The sequence below is a fragment of the Pleurodeles waltl genome, chromosome 7, assembly GCF_031143425.1.
Source record: "Pleurodeles waltl isolate 20211129_DDA chromosome 7, aPleWal1.hap1.20221129, whole genome shotgun sequence".
Classification (NCBI taxonomy): Eukaryota; Metazoa; Chordata; class Amphibia; order Caudata; family Salamandridae; genus Pleurodeles; species Pleurodeles waltl.
Window position 1 is genome coordinate 1,140,007,745 of NC_090446.1, and position 19,247 is coordinate 1,140,026,991.

At 48.9% G+C, this 19,247-nt stretch overlaps 1 long non-coding RNA gene across 1 annotated transcript in view; it reads left to right on the forward strand.

Moving 5' to 3' along the window:
* The window catches only part of LOC138246035 (uncharacterized), a 136,108-nt gene that overhangs the window by 45,349 nt on the left and 71,512 nt on the right, over positions 1-19,247 (forward strand). The window lies entirely within an intron of this gene.

Sequence of the window (19,247 nt, forward strand, 5' to 3'; positions counted from 1 at the left end):
TGAAATGACCCACTTGCAAGGAAATGGAGCACTGACAGCACCTGCGCGTCAGGGGGGGATTCCAGTGGGATGGCGGATTGGTGACATCAGGTCTGGCTCCAACGGGGTACATAGCTCCTTGATTGTGAACGGTCAAATCTGTAGGTGATGATTACATGTCGCTCTTCCATTGTCAACAGGTCCACCAGCGGTCGGTACACCGGAGGATTCTGCCATCTTCTCACATGTCCCAGCTGACGGCGCCTACGAAGGACAACAGCGATGAAAAAGTCAATATTCCTCCAGGTATGTACCCACAGTACACAGAAGACTACACCAAACACAAAACCCTTCCTGTATGTGTGTTGAGTGTAGGCCTAGCTATGTGTGACGCAGAGGTAAATGAAGCCATGTGGGCCCCTGAAATGGCGGCTGCCTGACCTCTAAACTGGGACAATGGGATTGTGGGGTAACAGCGCTGGCGTTGCACACCGTCGCAGTAGGCGGTCGTAGACCGCGGCGCAATGCTGCATTGGTTAACATTGGACCCTATGGGTCCCAGGAGCCAATGAACAGGTGCGCCGGCGGTGATGATGCGCACCGCCGCGGACGTCACCGCCGCGGATGTCACCGCCATTTTCTATCTGTTCAATCACTAGATACCTGACCTTCGACAGGAGAGGACCTACACTGCAAGTGCTGCTGTGACCTCGGTCTGGAAGCGACGATGGCTGCTGCGTCTGGAGAAAGGGCCCCTGCCTTCACTGCTCAGGAGTTGGAGAAACTGGTAGACGGGGTCCTCCCCCAGTACACGCTACTCTACGGTCCTCCAGACCAACAGGTTAGTACACAGGAAGCACGTTGTATGGGCTAGGCCTGGGTGGAGAGGGCTGGTTGTAAGAGGGAAGGGGGAAGAGTTCATAGAACATTAATGCATGTGAATGAATGGGCCACATGGCTAGAGTAGGGAGGGGGCCACTCACATTGACGGTGCAGTTGGTAATGACTGTTCCTCTTCCCTTGTGCATGTCATGTAGGTCAGCACCCACCAGAAGAGGAACATTTGGCGTGCCATCGCCAAGGAGGTCCGGACCCTGGGGGCCCACCAGAGACGGGGCACCCACTGCCGGAAAAGATGGGAGGACATTCGCCGCTGCAGCAAGAAGACGGCGGAGGCTCAGCTGGGGATGGCCTCCCAACGTGGGAGGGGTGCCCGTCGCACCATGACCCCCCTGATGTTCCGGATCCTGGCGGTGGCCTACCCGGAGTTGGATGGGCGCTTGAGGGCATCACAGCAGACACAAGGGGGTGAGTACAACATCATTCTGCTGACTTTGCGCACAGTAGAGGGGTCTGGGTGGGGGAGGAGGCCTGTGGGTGTACCTAGGCCAGCCAGAAACACGAAGACTAGGCCCCTCTGTAATGCAGCCCATGTGGCACTCTACCCCACCTCTGTAGAGTGCCAAGTCGAGGTATAGTTGCCCCTGTGGCATCCATGTGTGCAGATGTCCACCATAGCCATGTAGGCCATATCCCAGGAATTGCATATGCAGAGGGCAGGAGCACGACGTAATGCAGGGGGCTGCTGTGTCTGTCTTGTCCGCCAACGGTAGCGGTATGCCATGCACTCAACCTGTCCTTCTTCTATCTCCCCCCCTGTTTTTTGCTCTCCCTGTTCTTTTGTACATCAGCATCATCAGGCGGAGGTACAGTGGCACAGGAGCACGAGGGAGCTGCATCCCACATGGCCATGGAGGGCCACACCACGGACTCTGAATGCACCAGTGGGACGGAGGGCGAGGGGAGCTTCACGTCGGCCACCGGATCACCAAAGAGCGACACGGACTCATCCGCCGATGGGGGCTCCCTTGTGGTGGCGGCACCATCTGTGCGCCCCACTTCTACAGGTACAGCCGCCACCTCCCCTACCAGCACCGCCCTTCCAGCAGCCCCTCAGCGTTCCCCCGTGCCGGCTCACCCAGGAGGGTGGGCATCACCTTCGCCCCAGGCACCTCAGGCCCTGCCCCAGTCACCCCTGCTGCCCTCAGTGAGGAGGCCATTGACCTCCTCAGGTCACTCACTATTGGGCAGTCTACCATTGTGAATGCCATCCAGGGTGTAGAACGAGAGTTGCAACACGGTAATGCATTCCTTGAGGGCATTCATTCTGGTCAGGCTGTCCTTCAGCGAACCCTGCAATCTCTGGCCTCAGCACTGATGGCAGCCATTGTCCCTGTGTCTAGCCTCCCCCCTCCAACTTCCTCCACCCAGACCCAGTCCCCTGTACCCCAGCCTATCCCAAGTACACCATCAGACCAGCATGCACACACCTCAACACACAAAAGTAGCTCAGGCAAACATAAGCACCACACAACCCACAGGCACTCACACAAGCATCACCCACATGCAAAGACTGCAACATCCACTGCCTCCACTGTGTCCCCCTCCTCCTCTTCTCCCTCCTCCCTCCCAGTCTCGTCTACACACACACCTGCATGCACCACATCTACAGGCACCATGAATCGCACCAGGACACCCAGCACCACAAGTCGCTCACCTGCACTCACCACCTCCACTGCCATTTACACGTCCCCTGTGTCCTCTCCCAGTGTGTCTGTGACGCCCCCTCCCAAAGTACACAAACGCCGGCAATCACACACCCAACATCCATCCACCTCACGACAGCCTCCAGTACCTGCACCTGCACCTGCACCCAAAACACCTAAAGTGACACCTCCTACAACCACCTCCTCTTCCTCCACTCCCAGACCCCCTCCCGCTACCCATCCCAGTGTTCGTCAGAAACTGCCCCTCTGTAAAGTTGACCTTTTTGCCCCCACCCCCCCCCTCCAATTCATCAGTCCCATCGTAGCGCCTCAGCCAAAAAGCCTCCAATACCAGTGGTGCCTGTTCAAGGTATGTAGAGTGCACCGGCCACCAGGGCAGGCAGTATGACCCGGAGCCAAGGCACTGGCAGCCCACCCCCTGTAAAGGCTCTGAAATTGGAGAGTGAACGACGGGACCGTGTGAAGACTCCTGGTGGGAAAACAACTCACATGGGTTCCAAGGTGATTAGAGAGTCAGCTGTGACTCCACCAAAGGTGGGGAAGGGCCAGAGGAAGTCTGCCCAGCCTGTTGTGAGTATCACGGCGGAGAAGGGCGGCATCATTCCCAGCGGTCGAGACGCCACCGCCAGCACCGTCGTCACTGGTCAGGAGACCACCGCCGGAGTCATGGCCCAGGAGGGCCCAAGTATCGTCACTGGTCAGGAGACCACCGCCGGAGTCATGGCCCAGGAGGGCCCAAGTATCGTCACTGGTCAGGAAACCACCGCCACCGCCGGAGTCATAGCCCAGGAGGGCCCAAGTATCGTCACTGGTCAGAAGACCACTGCCGGAGTCATGGCCCAGGAGGGCCCAAGTATTGTCACTGGTCAGGAGACCACCGCCACTGCCGGAGTCATAGCCCAGGAGGGCCCAAGTATCGTCACTGGTCAGGAGACCACCGCCGGAGTCATAGCCCAGGAGGGCCCAAGTATCGTCACTGGTCAGGAGACCACCGCCACCACCAGAGTCAGTGCCCAGGAGGGCCCCGGCTGCCACAGCCCAGGTGGGCTATGAGGGAACGTCATGCCACACACCAATGCCCAGTCTAGGGAACGTCATGCCACACACCAATGTCCGTTCCAGAACCGCCATGGTAAAGCACCGCTGAACAGTCCAGAACCGCCATGGCAAAGCACAGCTGAACAGGCCAGAGACCGGCATGGCAAAGCACCGCTGAACAGTCCAGAGACCGCCATGGCAAAGCACTGCTGAACAGGCCAGAGACCGCCATGGCAAAGCACCGCTGAACAGTCCAGAGACCGCCATGGCAAAGCACCGCTGAACAGTCCAGAACCGGCATGGCAAAGCATCGCTGAACAGTCCAGAGACCGCCATGGCAAAGCACCGCTGAACAGTCCAGAACCGGCATGGCAAAGCACTGCTGAACAGTCCAGAGACCGCCATGGCACAGCACCGCTGAACAGGCCAGAGACCGCCATGGCAAAGCACCGCTGAACAGTCCAGAACCGGCATGGCAAAGCACCGCTGAACAGTCCAGAGACCACCATGGCACAGCACTGCTGAACAGGGCATGCACCGGGTAAGATTGAAAAGACCGCCACATCAAGCATCCTTTTCCCATGTGCAGCTGGGACAGTGACGGGACAGGAACTTTCACGGGGAGACTAATCCAGTCTGGGCACCAGTCCCCCTCACGAGCCACTGGCAGATGTTATCTACTTGCGAAATTGTGGCTTTGCACTCCCCAGGATGGTCCAGTGGGCAACCCACCCACTGTAGAGACTTGAGAGACTGTGGCTTTGCACTCCCCAGGATGGAACAGTGGACAACCCACCCACTGTAGAGACTTGAGAGACTGTGGCTTTGCACTCCCCAGGATGGCACAGTGGGCAACCCACCCACTGGAGTGACTTGTGAGACTGTGGCTTTGCACTCCCCAGGATGGCACAGTGGGCATGGAGCCCCGTCGTGGATCTGGCTTTGCAGTCATCCGGCTGAGGTGCCCTCCCTTCCCTTCCCCCTGAGGTGCCTGTAGTATTTCTATCTGATGCCCCGGCAGTGTTCTCTCCGATTGTGGTCAGGTATCTTTTGTGGGCCTCGCCCATGCATTTTTGGACTAGTGGTGCACGGACATTGATATGTGCATATCTGCACTACTTCTCGTAATGTATATATTTCTGCCTGATTTTCGTATATAGCTGTATATTTTTGCAAGACATGTATATTGCTACATTACAATGTTTGAACTGATTTCGCTTTGTCTTTGCATTCTTCCGGGGGGATTGTGGGTTGTTACTGTGATTTTTGTGGATGCATTGGTGTGTATGTTGTAATATGCGAGGGTGGGGGTGGGGGTGTTTCGTGGGTGTCCCCCTAACTTTTGCCTCCCTCCTCCCCCATGTCGTAGGTGCAGTACTCACCGTTGTCTTCGGCCGCGCCGCTGTTGTTCTTCGTAGATGAGTAGGAATACAAGGGCCGGTAGAATGTGTAATTCGGGCTCCATGGAGTCCTCGTTCCTCGTGGGATGTGTTCAGGTGAGCGTTTTCCCTTTGCAGATACTGTTTCCGCCGTGTTATTATCCACGGTGAATCCGCCCCGGAAAAGGTGGCGGATTGGCGGGTTGTGATACTATGGGCGGTACATTGTCTTCCGCCTGTCTGTTGGCGGTGACCGCCGCGCTGCTTGTCCTTACCGCCGTGGGGGGCGGTGTGTTAAAGTGGCTGTCTTTGTTGGCGGTTTCCGCCAGGGTCATAATTCCCTTTTTTTGTCCCCCGGCCTGTTGGCGGTCTTACCGCCGGTTTAACACCGACCGCCAGGGTTGTAATGACCCCCTTGGTGTTATTTCTGAAAACATTTTTGGGTCACGAATAAACCAAATAGATTTTGGAGAGTGGTGTTAAATGCAGATAACGAGGACCTGGTCAGTGGTTGGAATTAATTTGTATGTTTAAAAGTATGTGTTGCTTTTCTCCATAGAAGTACATTGGTGACATGCCTTGTTTGTTTTTGCAATTGGGTAATGCTGCTTAGGATGCTGTAGACACACATTATCATATCACATCAGAATGATCCCTGAACCAATGGCAAAAGAATAGTTATCACTTATTAGGTATCAAATGTTTATCCTCTGAGTACACTTAATTCCATGCTATGTTGCTCATTTCTCATTAAATGTACGTAGTGCATAGCAAACACAAGTTTGATGTTGTGGAGCGCTTTGAAAAGCATAACTAATTATACCCCTATCGCTTATTTGATGTATAAAACAGCTCATTGCATGTTCAAATATTTCTACATAGCAATGGATTGGTTACACTCTTCAATTGTTTATTTCTTGGAACACATTACTAGTCCAAGGAAATGACACTTGGATTGTATTTCTTTAGAACTTGGGTATTCAGATCTAGCCTCTGAGGCAACGGGGCGCTTTACAATAACTAACATAACAATAGGTTCAGATAAACAGCAAGCATTCTCTCAGGAACCACGGACATACACTACACTGTGAGATACAAGAAACAAGTGGAATGAATAGTTAGTCTGAGAGATGGAGTCTGAAAACGTGGGGTTTGAGGCCACTTCTGAATTTCAAAAACTTCAGGTTCAGCCTGATATGATATGGTATCACATTATCATCTGTGCGCCAAACATGAGAATACTTAATTAATGGTTTTAGTTGTCTTGGCTGTGTAAGATACAGTCTTACCCCTTAGATTTCCATGGTCATGCATGGCATGATATAGACGATATAGATTACTTTATGAGTGACTCAAGCTATTTTAAATGCAGTTTTGTCTTCCAGAGGCAGCCAGTGTAGGTCTCTTAAGATGTGTATAATATGGTCGGTTTTCATGACTCCAGAAACTAATAAGCATTTGCAATGCAAACGGTCTCGCGTTTGCTTGAACCAGAGCAATTAGCATTGTAAACTCCTAACCAGACTTTTCTTGCCACATAAATTGAAAATGAAATTAAAAAAGTTTCACATTACTAACTGGACTTTTCTTGCCATATAAACTGAAAAGTAAAAGTTTCACATAAGCGAGCTGACCGCCGCCATCAGTGCAAAGCAGAAACACAAACGGAAATAACAGTTCACTCGTAGTGAACCCTATCAGCAAAAGTGCAATTATCTACATAACCGGCAAAAGTGCAAATAACTATGTAACAGGGTCGATGTCATGCAAAGCGCTCGACATCTGGCAAGCGATATCGCACTGCAAAAAAAGAGAAAAAGTAGTCCACAAACCGGACAGAAAACAGCGAACCTCGAATGTTTTCAATACTTGGTCGCTGCGCTCAAGGAGGGCTAACCACTGGAAAAGGCATGACGTATGCAAGCCTTCCACTAATGAAAGCAAGCAGATCTTAAAAGGCAAGCCAACAAACCAATCAAAGACACTGTTGTGACATGGGCGTGGTTTGAAGCCCAAAGAGTGATTACAACACGGAACAGAGCGCTTTGCACTCGCCTGTAAATAGGGGACAGCATGGAGGATAACCCTGAGAGGAGTGGTTTAGAATTTGGGAAGACCAGCAAGAACAGCCTTTCCTTTGTCCACATGAGATGGCAATAGAGCATGAACTGTTGACCTGAACTCAAGTGGAGAAATAGAGGTTTTCAGCTTTTTCCTTAAATTTAGCTGAAATAAAGCAGTTTTTGTCAGTTTGGAGATTTGTTGATCTATATTAAGGATTTGTTCAATAATGAAGCCAGGAGAGTTGGCATAAGGGAATGGGGTTGGACAGGTTCTTGTAGGAAAAGCATTTTTTGCCATTTTTGGACTAGCATGAGTCAGAGTGGAATATCTATATATATATATATATATATATATTTTTAGTCAGAAGGAGTTTTCAGAAAATTGAATTCATCCAATTAGTTAATGTATTGAGAAATTCTTTCAGATTGAGTAGGCTTGTTGGTCTGAAGATGCTCAAAAACAGATTAGTACCCTCTACATAGAATGACGTATTTAACAAAAGATGAGGGGCTGGCGGAAGGTATGGTTTGCATGACAGAGTGTATCTTAAATGACTTGAATGTGTATTTTTCTGATGGATATTTCTAACTGCTGACTCCTCACTTTGTAAATACCTCCAGACGCCAGGCTGGATGCAGAGATTTTGCTCAGCATTACTCCCTCACAGCAGCAGGTGACGTCATGCAGCTCAGTGTCGACTTTGTAGCACCCGGGAAATGATAACGGAGCTGAATATTTGTACCACACCTGCGTGCTGACTTTAGTTCCTTCCATTCCTCATCTCTGGATGTGGGTCCAGAGCTTTTTCCCTGAACATTTTCTCATATTTTGGTGATTATTTCCTCAAACATTTTTTGTAGTGTGCAAGGGAATATGTCCCCTCTGTAGTCCAGCGACGGCCGCCACAAATGTCAAGGGGGTGGGGGGCAGGGGGACGACGGGGAAAACAAATAATAATTTTAAAAAATACAGCTTTCTGCTGTTCCCGCTGCCGCCTCCTGGTGCTTTGCTCCTCTGCTCCTGATAGTGTCCCAGCATTCACATGGACCCCAGCACAGGCTCCCCAGCAATCCTGGCCCTGCTCTCAAGGTAAACCTAGCATGAAAGCAGCATCAGGACTGATCTGAGCAGCTCGGACTGCCGCTCAGACAGTGTACTAGATAGAGACTGTGAAGTTTCTCCAGTCCAGCTGTTAAACACAGTCAGGTTAGAGAAACCTAAGTGCGAATATGTGTTTGGCCGGCCTCAGACAGTCGGCCAAACACACATGCGCACTTAGTGCACTTCACTCCCTCTCCCCTTTTCTCCCTCCCGTGGCCCAGCCCCGCCCCTCCTGAGCCAGCAGGTGCAAAATAAATCAATAGTTTTATTTTTTATCTGCTGGCTCTTAGCCCTGGAGGCGGCGCTCCTCTGCCATTACGGAGGAGCTGCTCCTGCTGTAGTCTAAAGACCTAAAACTTTGTACAAACTTCGAAAAGACTGGGGAAAACATGGAACATAATCCAAGCACTTTATTTGCCAGTACTATGTATTCCAACATCCACTGTTTTCAGAGTGCCAGCAGCAAATGCTGACTCTGAAACATTGGGCAAGTGTTTCATTCTATGGAATGTCCATGAATGCCACACTCCCTACACATCAGAGCACCAGTACCTGAAACAACATGCATAGTAACTCCCCTGAGACCTACAAAATAATGTGTAATTACCCCCACACAAAAATATAATCAATAATTAATTATATACAGAACATAGCCCTCATTTTGAGGCAGACCCAGCGGTAAAGACCGGTACATCACGAGTTGTGGGGCTTGGCAGATGCCAAACCTCCACAGCGCCACCGGGCCCGCTAGTGCGCCTCCAACCGGGGGGGCAGGCCTCGGCCAGATTACAAGGGTCCAGACCGCCAGGCTTTCCGTGGCTGTCACCCTACCACGAAAACCCTGGCGGTCGCGCACCCATTCCTGTCACCAGCACACACACCCCCACAGGTTACCACACACATGCACACCCCACCCTCTCACCCGTACACACACTTACAAACACCACCACCCCTTCACTCATGCATGCATTCACATACACACCCCTCAGCATACTCATACAGTCAAACAGACACCTCCACTCACTCGCAAACATACAGGCACACACACCCACTGCCTCGCAAACATGCAGACACACCCCCCCAAGTTCTCGCAAACATGCAGACACACACCCCCACTCGCTCGCACACACGCACTCAGACACCCTCATACATGTGCACATACACGCACACAAACATTCACATTCAATCGCATACACGTACGCATTCACCACCCCCTCTGCATACATGCATGCACACTACACCCCCCTCCGCATACACCCACACACAGAGACCCCCCCTTCCTGGCGGTCTTGCACCGTCAGCACCACCACACCAGCAGGACTCTGACAAGCCGTATTATGACTTGTAATACAGCAGGCGGAGTCTTGCTGGTGTGGTGGTACTGGTGATCCAACCACCTCTTTGGAGTCGGACTTCCGCCCAATAATGGGCGGAAGTCCTCCAATGACTCCTAATATGGGGTGCAACAGACCGCCAGCACTGGTGGTCTGTTGCCTGCAGAGGCTTCGGCGGTCTGACAAAAAGACCGCCAAAGTCGTAATGAGGCCCATAGATTCTTGTAGAACCTGCAAAACTGATATATGCTTAAAAAAGTACAGATCGTGCACAAAATTAGCACTAACCCAGGTCATATCATGTAATCCTTAAATTTAACTGCCATTGATTTTGATCTAGATGAAACTTTTCATTGACCAGGTGAAAACTTAGGGGAAGATTTAAGAAAAGTGGTACTGAACCCAGTGCAGCGCTAATTTCCTTGCGCCCCTTAGCGCCCCCTACCGCCACCACGTGTGGGCAGTATTTAATATACGGTGCACCATGGAGCTCTGAGCAAGCATTAAAAGTGCCACAAAAATGGTGCAAAGAAATCTTTTAGATTTCTTTGTGCCATTTTTTCACCCCCCCAAAGGGGGAACACCCCTTGCATAGATTATGCCTAGCGCAGGCATAATGTGGCAGAAGAGGTTACAAAGTGGCTGGTGATTTTGGCCTCGTTGGGCCACATTAGCATAAAAGAAAGATGCTAATGTGGTGCAAAAAGACAGTAGGCCCTTGTAAATCTGGGCCTTAGATTTTATTGAGCTGGACCAATGGTTCTGATCATGGCACACTCCCCTTCCATCACTTACTACAAATTTGTCACAAACACACCCAGATTTAGGGGCATTTTTCCAAGGAAGTGGTGCATCAGTCTCCCCTGCCCCACCGCCGTAGACAGCGCACCATGGCAGTCATTAAAACAATACCGTCAAGATTGTTTACGCTACTGTGGCGCATTGCTGCACTAGCATCAAAAAATGTGATGCTAGTGCAGCAAAGCACAAGGAGTCCCATTGATTAAAATGGATATGTCATTTTAACACCTGCTCTGTACAAAGTGGCACAATGCTTGTACATATGGCGCGGGGGAAAAGCCACCGTAGCGCTGCGTTTGCGTAAAACAAAATGAGGGTATGGCAGCTCAAGGTGGCGCTGGGGGCTTGTAAATATGCCCCTTAGAATTAGGTACAATTGATGTTACACTTTTGCTCCACACCTTTCCATTTTGGACTACTACCTATGTGTTCCTTTACTTCCTTGACACAAAAGGAACATAAGAATGCAACAACCCTTGTTAAACATAAGCAGGTTTCTTGATTTTTACCCAACCCCCAAATTTGACAGGCACCATTCCGGATTTCACTCCCACTGTACTGTATCTCCTCTGGACCACAATTTGCGCATCCATCTCCTATTGAATTTAGATCCAGCTGATCCACCTCTTCACAAAGTGAAAGTGAAATACCTGTAGAGCAGAGGTCTTCAAACTGGGGGGCGGGCCCCCCTTGGGGGGCCTGAAGTGATCCCGGGGGGGCCCCAGACTCTGGCCAAAATAAATATTATACAGATAACAGGCCTTTGTTTTAAGCAGAAGCATGGTATTGCAGTTTTAAAAAGGTAACAGTACTTAACTACAATGTTTAAATAGGTTTAGACATATTTAAACATTGCCATGTTTATAAAATAATTGTGAAAACTTCTGAGGGGGGCCCAATGATTTTTATTTTTCAACTGGGGGGGGCGTGGCATTAAAAAGTTTGGAGACCTCTGCTGTAGAGACTTCCGGTGTGGTCCTCAATGCCCACAACATATCTCTTACAGCAGCCTTCCACCTCAACCCATTAATTAATGACAACTACAACTACAAATGATGCTTGTTTATATGGTTCACTCTCTCCGCTAGATCAAGGTACAGGGAGGCCTTGATATGCTTAGTACCAGCAGTATTCAAAAAGTCTTTCATCTCCTTAGAGGCAAGTTATGTACCTTTGTCAGTAACTAACTTTTCTGGGTACCCATCTCTTAAAACCACTTCCTGAAGGAAACATTTGACTACAACTGAGCTCACACTTTCCACAAATTTATCTCTGGTCATTTAGGCATGTAATAAATTAAGATGAGCGCATACTTCAGTTGATTCTCCCTAAAACTCCAAAGGTACCAAAAATATCAAAACGCTATTCTGCACTAAGGTGTGCTCGTCCCGGCAAAGGGAATTACAGAACAGAGAATAGTCACTTGGGCCTTGCCACTAAGAACACATGATTGGCAATCCCTGGCAAAATGTTCCACAGCTCTGTCCACACAAAGCCCCCAAAAATCCTTCTTCAACCTACATTTCATAGATCTTATAACCACATTCCCTTCATGTACCAGTTGCAACAAGCAATTAATTGTAGACTCTTTTGCACGGAATTAAATTCTCTTGCAAAAGCTTGCCTACAGGCCACACACCAGTCACGTACTTCACTACTTCCTGTAATACACAATCAAACTGCAACACACCTTTCCACTTCTCCTTGGATAAGGCTCCTTTCATTTTTTTAAATTCTTTTTATTGACTTTTAGCCAAACAAGTAAAGAAATAATAAGAACAAGCAAGGGCAGGCACGCCCCGACAGACACATATATCACATTAATGGTACATAATAATCGCAGGGTATCTCCCATTCCTAGCCAGGGTTTAAAGAGTGCACTAACCCAGGGGCGGGCTCCCTTTATAATACCATCCAGAATTGATGCTCCAACCCCGAAGGCTGCTTTCATAGCAACGTTAACGGAATGGGTCAGGCAAACCATTTAAAAATTGGTGGATTTGACTGCACTGCCCTACATCCTGACAGAATAGATTTTATTGTATTTCCCATAATGCCTGAACTACATGATGAAAAAAGAAAAAAATGTGCCTTGACAGAGTGTGACTTTGAGCCTTGAGGAAGCACCAGCCTAAGAGGCACCATAAGGGGTGAAACATACGTTACTGCACAATTTGGAAAGTAGTGGCAAAACTATGGAATTGGTAGTACCAACACAGTATGAATAATTCAAATAACAAGGCTGTTACTGCGCAATTTGAAAAGTAGTAGAAATACCACTGAAATGGCTGTATGTATACAGTATGAATAACTCATGTTTGCTCGAGTTAGAGCTATTAGCGTTGTAAATTTCTAACCAGACTTTTTTTGCCACATAAATTGAAAATGAAAAGTAAAACAGTTGACATAAATGAGCTGATTCAAAGTGCCACGGCCGCCATAAGCATGAGCAAGAAGGAGAGACACAAAAGGAAAAAGATGTTTTTTTGCAGTCAAACATATCAGCAACCCAGCAATTATCCATGTAACAGAGTCAGTGCCCAAGGCAGTAACAAAATTGCCCCAAGGAAGGAGAAACGTAAAGCATTTACCAATGTCAACAAAGGATTTTTGAAAGGCAAGCCCACGAACAAGTGAAAGTGATGGGCGTGAGGTGGGGGTGGTTAAAAGCGCACATAGATAACAACAGGTTGGAAAAGCAGCGCTTGCATGCTGCTATGCTCAACCTACAAAACAACTACAAGAATAACGAGACTGTTGTAGCAGTGGATTTTCTCTGGATACAACAAAAGGGTGATATAACTAAGAAATTATCCCGGTATTGTATACCCTATTTATATCACAAAAAAACAGACACTCGCTCTGTAAACATTTCTAAATCATGTATGCTTTCAAAGAGGTCTTTTACATTACTCAAAGGTAAACTGGAAAGATGATATCCTGCTAAATTCTTGACCCAGGAACATATCCTAAAATGTAACAAAACTCCTGTATTCTGTGTTGCATTTAGCAGTCTTGGGAGTGTCTCTACCCCCACTTCTGGCAATAAATAAGTCCACTAGTGGGTTATCCTCTGTTTGGAGAATTATATTGTTCCCCCACACAAAATTCCTAAAATGCTGTGCCCCCACCACAAACCCAATAGTTCCTCTCTATGGTGGAGTATGTGGATTAGGCACCTTGTAAAGCTCTAGAAGCAAATGCTACAATGCCTTTGCAACAGGTGCCCCTCCTTTGCATTGAAACAGCACCTAAATCCTGATACTGGCATCAGTGGAAATGATACACAGGTCATGGTATCAAATGGTTTAAGCGGTGCCTGATACTGTTTCATGCTTAATGGACTTAAAGGATTTGTTACGCCCACAGTCCCATGCATACTTTGTAAAAAGTTTACTTAAACAGACAGTCTTGCACGAAAAATCCTTCACAAATATGGAATAATATTTGCTGAACCCTTGGAAAGGCTTAAGCTGATCTTTGTCTTTGGGATGGACTGAGTGCTCTAGTTCCAAAATTTCAATTTTTGTTTCAAAGCCTTTGTTTGACATATGATTGCCTGAATATCCAATACCATCTTGTTGGAATTTCTACTTATCCTTTCCAACAGTTAACCCACTTGCTCTGATAATCCTCAACACATTCCGCACTCTGACATCACACTCACACTTATCTTTCCTATAAATAGGAATGCCATCTTGGAAACAAATGATGGCAGGTGTTGTGTTAAACACATTATTTGTTAATATTTGAAAGATAGAAGAAGCAGATGCTAGACCACATGGAATGTGGATATAGTGATATGGTACTTCCAGTGTCACAAATGGCTTTTGATGCCTGGATTCCTTACTTAACGCAATCTGTAGATAAGCTGCAGACAAATCTATGGAAGTCTGTAGTACTGCCCCTTTCAATATAAACAACCTATCAATAATATTGGGTAAAGGTTGACTGTCAACCCACATATTACCATTCAGATCCACCAGATTCACACATAGGCCCTCATTTTGAACACGGCGGGATTTCCCGCCGTGTTCAGGCTGGATGTCTTTTCATCGACCGCCAGCCTCCTGGAAAACCTGCCAGCCGTATAATGGTTTCCCCGCCAGGCCGGCAGGCAGAGACAGTGTCTCTGCCCGCCGGCCACGCGGGGAACACGGCTGCAACATTGAGGGCGGCTCCATTAGGAGCCGCCGCCAATGTTGGTGTGCGTTGGGTGCAGCAGCACCCGTCGCGCATGTCACTGCCCGTAAATTGGGCAGTGACATGCGCAACAGGGGCCTACACGGGGGCCCCTGCACTGCCCATGCAAAGTGCATGGGCAGTGCAGGGGCCCTCAGGGGTGCCCCGGGGCACCCCCTCCGCCAGCCTTTTCCTGGAGGGATATCCCACCAGGAAAAGGCTGGCGGCAAATGAAACATTATCCGCAGGGTAGGCCAGCTACCTTGGCGGATGGTGTTTCATCCCGCCGCCAGGCTGCCTGGCGGCGGGAGCATGGCGGTGGGTGACGGCTGCCGCTGGCGGCCGTCAACTTCTTCATTATGTGGCCATTCAGCCCGCCATGCCGGCTGGCAGCATCAGCCGCCACTGCCGGCATGGCGGGCCGAACCGCCATAATGTCCATGACTTGTCTGATTTGCTTGCTAACAGCACAGGAGCAAGCCATTCTGAACCTTCAATGGGTTCGGTTTGATAATCCCTTGGGTACATTAATGTCCTAGTCCAAATTTTAATTTCTTCCTTAAACTCATGAGTACTTTATGTGGTTTACGCACAACAGGTTGGGCATCTTATTTTAGAACAATCTTATGTCAAAAACCTTTCAGTTTCCCCTAAACCACCAGTAAATGCTTCAGGAAACTGACCAATCCAATCACATTCACTAACTTGGTTGACATCTACAACTTCAGAACTGAATAATCTACGTCTTGATAAAACCATGTCAGGATGATTGGGATACAATATCATGTTCTGTTTAACCTGCTCTTTCCAGCCTAATCATTTTGAGCCATTTTTTAACATAAATGGGTCAATTAGTGGCAGTACTGCCAAATACAACCTCAATTCTTTTTCAAAATGTGTCTGCATTCAGGATCCAAAAGCGGCATTTTCTTTTTGGACGTGAAGGTGTCACCATCAATGTCATCTAGATACCCTTCAAAAGCATCCCACCACTGCACCCATTTGAGTGGGGGAGTGCCTGGAACTGCCAAAAATCTTTTCCATGTTACCAAACTAAGGGGGTGATTCTTACTTTGGCGGGCGGCGGAGGCCGCCCGCCAAAGTAACCCCGTCAGAACACGGCACCGCGGTCGAAAGACCGCTGCGGTGATTCTGAGATTTGCCCTGGGCTGGCGGGCGGCCGCCAAAAGGCCGCCCGCCAGCCCAGGGCAAATCAACCTTCCCACTAGGATGCCGGCTCCGAATGGAGCCGGCGGAGTGGGAAGGTGCGACGGGTGCAGTCGCACCCGTCGCGTATTTCAGTGTCTGCAAAGCAGACACTGAAATACTTTGCAGGGCCCTCTTACGGGGGCCCCTGCAGTGCCCATGCCATTGGCATGGGCACTGCAGGGGCCCCCAGGGGCCCCGCGGCACCCCCTACCGCCATCCTTTTCATGGCGGGATTCCCGCCATGAACAGGATGGCGGTAGGGGGTGTCTGAATCCCCATGGCGGCGGAGCGCGCTCCGCCGCCATGGAGGATTCAGTAGGGCAGTAGTAAACCGGCGGGAGACCGCCGGTTTACCATTTCTGACCGCGGCTGAACCGCCGCGGTCAGAATGCCCTCGGGAGCACCGCCAGCCTGTTGGCGGTGCTCCCGTGGTCGGTGACCCTGGCGGTCACCGGCCGCCAGGGTCAGAATGACCCCCTAAATTTTAAGCGTGAGTGAGTTGCTGCCGACAAACAAACTGCTGTATGCAATACTTTCTTTTATTATTTTTTATTTATTTACTTATTATTTATTTTTATGTAGAGAATCAAGGTGGTTATCAGTCAAAACAAGCTTATGGGTGTACCTGTCACCGGAGATCAGGTGCCAGGCTGAATGCACATTTGTGAAATGTGCTTTTTAGTTTTGCCTGTCAACTGAGTCTGCAACTCAAATGAAAGCACAAAAAAGGGAAGTATTTCCATAGGCAATGCAGAGGATGATCCCAGCAATGCAAAATGGCAGTCGGAACATCACAAAATGTAATTCTTGACAGTCGGTGGAAGTCAGAAGCTTTCCTTCGACAAAGACGGCTACTGCAGGGAGTGTCTGCTGGATCCATAAAGCAGTGGTTCCCAGCCTGTGGTCCAGGGACCCCTGGGGGTCCACAAAGCCTCCTCAGGGGGTCCGCAACAGGTCAGAAAATTTTATAATTTTAACAGATTAGGTCCCCAGATTCCAATAATGATTCAGTGGGGGTCCCCAGGTTCCAGTATTGATAAAGTGGGGGTCCACAGAATTCAAAATTTTGGGAACCACTGCCATAAAGAATTCTAAATGATAAAGTAACTTTCATAACACCATCAAAAGTCCCACAGATGACACACCCAGATCATGGAACCTGCTGAACCGAGGACTGAAGGCTGGAGATGCCTGACACTACCCAGGACTAAGGTCAGGAGGGCACCACACAGCGAAACTCAGGAGACCATAACTGATGGACTATTGTTGCCACTGAAAAGATGGAGAAACACATGGTGAACAGTCCAAGTAATTTGTCAGTACTATTTCACCATCCACTGGCATCAAGATCCAAGCCGCATCTGCCAACTCCAGAACTCGTGGACATTCCACAAAAAGAAACACTGGTCCAAAGACCAGTGTTTCATTCAGTGGAATGACCACGAATGGCACATTGCCAACATATTGTCACAAGCTGATGTGTGCGACAGATCCCCACCAGCTATATCTCTTGGGCTTAGGGTCTACTCGCAACTCCAAGTCTTGCGAAGACTGCACCAAGATGAATCCCAAGGTGATATGTCTTGCTCCAGTCAAAGTCGAGGATGCAAACCCTTTGCGGCTCTCTAGGCAATTACAGAAAACGCTTCTCATCACACTTTAAGTTGTAAGGTAAGTCCAAAGTCCAAATCATAAATGAAGCACAAGAGGTCAAAGTGTGATTCTCTCTCATCCTGCTACTCTTGCGATGATAAGTCGTAAGGACGTCTAGGTGCCTCTCAATCTTGGTCTCGATCTCCTTCGGAGGAACTGATCTACAGCTCATACCAATGCAACCCAAACTCCTGGGGCCATTGGCAATGGATGCAAACTGAATTCCTGGGACCATTGCCACTGCCACAAGAAGAAAAGGCTATTAAAGAAGCCATGTTATGCATCTTTGGCACCCTTCTGGGTCCCTCTGGCACGCCTTTGGGCCCCATGAATCTGAGGGGGCCTCTAGGTGGGCTACTCTTGGCGGATTCATCCTCAACACCATCTGCACCTTTTAACTCCATGGCAGGGTCCATCCCGATTCTGGGGTCAATTTCGAATCTGATGCCACAATCTGCGCTGGTCCCTGCTGCATTGACACAAGCACTGATGTGCAGATGCATAAGCAAAACCTCATTGCCTTTTTGGACTCTGAAGCAAACCCAACACGACCTTGATCAAAGTCGCTCTGTACACAACCTTTGGCCAGCAGGTGCAACTGTATTGTGATGCCAAAGAGCACTGCCACAGCCTAAAACGCTTCACATTCCTTTTGCTTCACTCTCATAACACAGGCAATACAGTGCAAATGGAGATGACAGGGTTTTGAATCCCATTATTATTATGAAGACAACTTTTTATAGACCTGGATGTTAGTGGATAAGACATCTGCCTAGGCAGTGGGTTAAAAGCTCCAAAGAGGAATCATCTTCTTTTGCTGTGGTGATCAGACATGCTGCAGAAGTTTAAGAACTCCAGCATCTGCGTTAAGACTAAAGTCCAGACAGAGATCCTGCAACCTGGACAAATTTCTACATAATGAAACCCTGGGAGACACACTTGGGCCAAAGCTTGCAAATAGATAAGCTGTCAGAAGACACCGGTCTGTCTCTAGTCACCCTCCTTTCCTCATAGAGCACCTTATGTTGAAAGCTTGGTGGTTCAGGCATCCATGGGTAGACTGAACCTTAACTCCCTGCCATTGCTCCCCATAGGGAATCAAAGTGCATGGAGGCATTCTGGAGGAGAATGTGGCCATCATTATGACATTGGCGGTAAGTCCCGCTTACTGCCATGCTGACTACCACCAACATACCGCAACCGCAGCCGTATACCGCTACTCATATTATGACCCACACATCGCAATCCATCACTATACAGACACACACACAAGTCCACCAGCCCAAAGGTCAGTAATAAACTGGCGGTACAAAAACCCACACCATTACGCCAACAGAACTACGCCCACAGCATTATAACCCACGAATCACTGCAGCGGATATTCAACCGTGGTAAACCATTGGTGGTACATACCACCGTGCTCAAAACACACACACACATACAAAACAACACCACATTAGACAATTCAAACTACACACACCTGACACTCATACACACACCACACCCACACACTCACACCACTATAAAACACCCACCCACATTACCCACATCCCTTTACGACTAACAAAAATTGCCACTAGAGAGAGTTACAGCAAGAGCACCCACAGAACCAGAGCCACAGAACACCATCACCCATACACCATCCACGCACCTCACAGCACACACCCTGTGAGAAAACAGGGCTGATTGCAGAGGCCCCCTAATTTTTTGCCCCCATTTTCCACTTTTTGCTGGTGTTTTCCTGACTCTGATGGTGCCCTGGGTACTGCTAACCAGTCCCAGGGCCTGTGCTCTGTGTAAAATGGATATGCAAATTAGGCTAATTATAATTGGCTAAGTTAACCTACCTATAAGTCCCTAGTATATGGTAGGGCATGTAGGTTTAGGGACCACAGCATAGGTGGTGCACCCATGGGTGCACTGCTGAGGTGCCCAGTGTC